The sequence below is a fragment of the Arachis duranensis genome, chromosome 1 (genome assembly GCF_000817695.3).
Source record: "Arachis duranensis cultivar V14167 chromosome 1, aradu.V14167.gnm2.J7QH, whole genome shotgun sequence".
In the NCBI taxonomy this organism is placed as follows: Eukaryota; Viridiplantae; Streptophyta; class Magnoliopsida; order Fabales; family Fabaceae; genus Arachis; species Arachis duranensis.
The window spans coordinates 82,399,500-82,403,752 of record NC_029772.3 but is presented as its reverse complement, the minus strand read 5'-3'; the positions used below and the strand labels follow the sequence as shown (position 1 = coordinate 82,403,752).

Sequence of the window (4,253 nt, the reverse complement as noted above, 5' to 3'; positions counted from 1 at the left end):
CTCTTTCATTTACTTAAACACTACCATTACCACACACAAATACTTCATTGTCATTATATATCAAAACAATCTACATGAGGTAGGCTAAAAAATATATCCTTATATATCAAAACTATAGTAAATCTCATAAAACATCATGGAAACTATGTTTGAAAACTAGACCACAGGCACTACTTCTACAATTTCTATTAATTATTTGTTATTTTTTGCCTATAAACACTTCTACAAGTAAAAAACACACTAAATCATAAAACAACAACAAATTAAAGAATCAGATTCCAAAATGAAAGAACATATAATAATATTTTATTGTTTGAAACAAGATAAATGGTATGAATATCAGTTTCCTATACTCCACGAACATGCATATTCTCAAAACTGCCAAAAACTTCTTTTCTATATATATGCTTTTTGGCTTACTCAAAATAAAACCACATCCTGGGTACTATCAATTCCACCCCCATGACTGGAAAGGTAAATTTTTTTTCTATTCTATTCACATACATAAATGTATATCAAGAGCTGATTGATCATATTCCTCAAGCATAATTTTATAGATTTTAATTTTAGTCCATGTTTTTATATTTGCAGTATTGTTGCATGATTTTGAGAATCAATGTTGACTGCAATGCTTGCTGCCGAAAATTAAGGAGAATTATTGTCAAAAATTAAGGAGAATTATTCTAAGGATGAAAGGTAAAAGGATTGTACTAATTAAAGGAAAAATTGACATTGACAACAGGAAAAACATGCATAAATAAAGGAAAAAAAATCCAACTCAAGCTGTGGGACGCACAAAAATTAGCCATGAAGAAAGGAAATTAACAATAAATAATGAAGAAAGGAAATTAACAATGAAGAAAGGAAATTTTTGATAAACAAAGCTGAGTAACAATCACTACTCACAAAAATTAGAACCTGGCAGTGGCAGAGCACGCAAAGAGAGAAGAAGAAAACAAGGCCAATCCAGCGAAGCTAGAGGGTGGAGGTCGCCTCAGGTGCGGTGTATGAGGCTGGCGGGGGTTCGGGTTCTGAGACCGGCGGAGGTGCCCACATGCAGGAGGCAGAGCAGTTGTTCGCGATTGAAAGCTGTTACCTGAAGCGTGAGTCACGATGGTGGAGGTGGTATAAGGTGCGGGATTGGAGGCTGGAATGGTGGATGTCTGAGACCTGAGGTTCGAAGGCCTGAGAGTGTGAGGGTTGTAGCGGCGAGTGCGAAGCACCAGCGGCGACCACAGAGGGGAGGCAGAGCACGCAGAAGGAGCGGGGGAGCACGGAGTAGGAGGGAAGAGATCAAGAACGTAATTGACCTTGAAGCAAAAATTGAGGGTTCTGATAAAGAAAGTTGGATTTTTGACAAGGTAACCTAGATGTGATACATGGGAGAAGGCACTCAAAAACTAAAATCCCCTGAAACTAAAAGGCGGTTCTGAGTAAAGTTTTATTTTTTTGGCACAAAGTAAATTAGTGACTTTGAATAAGTATATATAACAAATTTTAAAATTAAAATTATATCTAATTTTCACTAACAAATTAAACATGAATAAGATTACGACGAAAATATATTCAATAAGTTATGAAATATTGTTATCTAAAAGATAGATATTTAAAAAAATTATATTTAATATTAATTTTAAAATGTTTTTAAATTAAATTATATTTTTTAATTTTTGTTATATAATAACCTTTAAAGATAAATATTTAACAAAATCAAATTTTGAAATTAAATATCCCTTTTACAGTAATAGATAAGATAGATAAGATAAGATAACTGTCTCGAATTATATAAAGGAAAACCAGAGATTCTTCAGTTACGTTCTTCATTCCACACACATATACTTTATAAATCCATTCTTACTTGAGCATCGGAGTGTCCTTGTCAAGTACCCACCCCGTCATTCCAGTCAGACAATCCAACACTCATAAGTCTCTAATCCATCTTACAGCGCATACCAGAGACTCTTAAATAAGTAATTTTTCTCTAATTTCTTTATAGTGTTTATATAATTCTTGTATGCGTGACACAATTTATTTTTTCATATTTTTTAAAATGTTAACGGATAGAACATTTTTTAAATTTTAATAAAAAATTGAAAAAAAAACTTTTAAGTGGTCAACATTTTTTTAATGTTTTAATCTTATATTTATAAAATAATACTATTTACTATCTAATTTTTGTATTTTCTATATTAAACAGAAATTTTAATTCCCTAACATTCTCCATTAAATTAATGTCAAATATAAATTTGTGTCTAAACAAAATTTTATCCCGATGATGAATTGATTCATATATACATAACGTATTAGTTATATCGTTTTCTTCTTCTCAGCATCACTTTATAGGTGCTTTATGTTTGTATTTGAAAATCTATATGTGATAAACATTATCTCAAAAACTTCATGATTAATTTAACCAGTAAATTTTTAGATTAAATTTAAAGGTTCATGGAAAATCCCTACTTATTAAAACGAGTTAATTATATGCATCTCGATGTTACGGTGATGCTAGTTATATTATTGTCATACAAAAAACTTTACTAAGATATATATTTTGCAAACAAAGAGAAACATATATGAAAGTTTTCATAGATCAAAATTATTATATGCTTTGGTTATAAATGCTACAAGAAATCAAAATTCAATTTTTTTGTGTATATATATACTAGCGGCTCAACAGGCACTACACTGTCTCTTCAGCCGCTTTTCTATTAAGTTAAAACAATATTTTTTATTTTTGTTTTTACGTATTAGTATTCACTTTTGAGTGTAATAATTATGAACTAATATATGATAGTAACTAACTGCGATTGAAGAGAAGATAGAAAGAGAATAAAAAACGGAGGAAAAAAGAGAATAAAAAATAACTAACTAGTATTATTTTAAAATAATATTTAATTTTATGTCATTATGTATGAGACATGCAATGGGTTTCAAACCCATGTCTTCTTGAAAGGCAAGGATAAGGAATGCCACCATACTAGTATATTCATTTGGAAATCTATGTGCTAATTATTCTATATATTATATATAAACACAACTGAATTATTTTATATTTATTTAATTTAATTTTAGTTTTATACTCAATTATTGATTATGAAAATTATTATATACTTTATATGTAGATATGGAAATTCCAGATCATCGAAAGTGGATGTACAATAGAAATTTGCCTAACCGAGGAGGATTACGACAGGAATTTATCAATGGTGTTCGACAATTTATTGATACAGTTACAAAACAACCTCAATTTGTACTTGAAGGCAGTCTACTTAGATGTCCTTGCAACAAACATAAAAATAAAATTTTCTCAACTCCGGATGAAGTTTTACTAGATTTATATAAATATGGTTTCATGCCAAGATACTGGTGTTGGGATTCACATGGAGAGAGTCCATTGCATTTGAATGTAGATCATGATAACCAAGAAGGCACATGTTCTTCTCCGCATGTTAGTGTGCCAACAAGAAATTCATATGAATCTATGGTGGTTGATGCTGCTGGACCAGAATTAATGAGTCAATTTGAAGAACACATGGAGGAGCCTCCGAATGCAGAAACTAAAAAATTTTATGATTTATTACAGTCTGCTCAGCGCCCATTATTTGAGGGATGTGTTAGTCATTCAGAATTATCAATGGCAGTTAAAATGTTGAGTATAAAAGCTAAAGAGAATGTATCTCAACAAATCTTTGATGATTTCGTGAAAGCTATGAAAGAAGTGATTCCTAAGGATAACTTGTCTCCAATTTTTATGAAGCAAAGAAGCTAGTATCGAAACTTGGCATGGAAAGCAATAAAATTGATTGTTGCATTAATGGTTGTATGCTGTATTACAAGGAGGATGATATACCAAGAAAGGAATGTAAATTTTGTCATTCTCCAAGGTACAAGATAGGTAAAAAGGGTAAACAAGTGCCTTTGAAACGAATGCACTATTTACCGCTTATACCTCGTTTAAGAAGACTTTATGCTTCAATGAACACAGCATCTCACATGCGATGGCATTTTGATCACGAGTTTAAAGGAGTTCTTGAGCATCCATCGGATTCAAAAGCATGGAAGTATTTTGATAGAAAACATCCACAATTTTCTCAAGAACCACGCAATGTCAGACTAGGATTATGTGCTGATGGATTCACCCCTTTTGGTCAATCTGGTAAACAATATTCATGTTGGCCAATAATTGTCACTCCGTATAACCTGCCTCCTTCTATGTGCATGAAAACTCCTTACATGTTTTTATCCATGATTAT

General features: G+C 31.3%; 1 long non-coding RNA gene across 1 annotated transcript in view; it reads right to left on the bottom strand.

The window, feature by feature from the left end:
• The window catches only part of LOC127744910 (uncharacterized), a 3,096-nt gene extending 1,924 nt beyond the window's left edge, over positions 1-1,172 (bottom strand). The window contains exon 1 of the long non-coding RNA XR_008006175.1: positions 907-1,172. This is a non-coding gene — a long non-coding RNA (uncharacterized LOC127744910). The remainder of the gene's footprint in view (positions 1-906) is intronic.
• Positions 1,173-4,253: the final 3,081 nt, after the last annotated feature.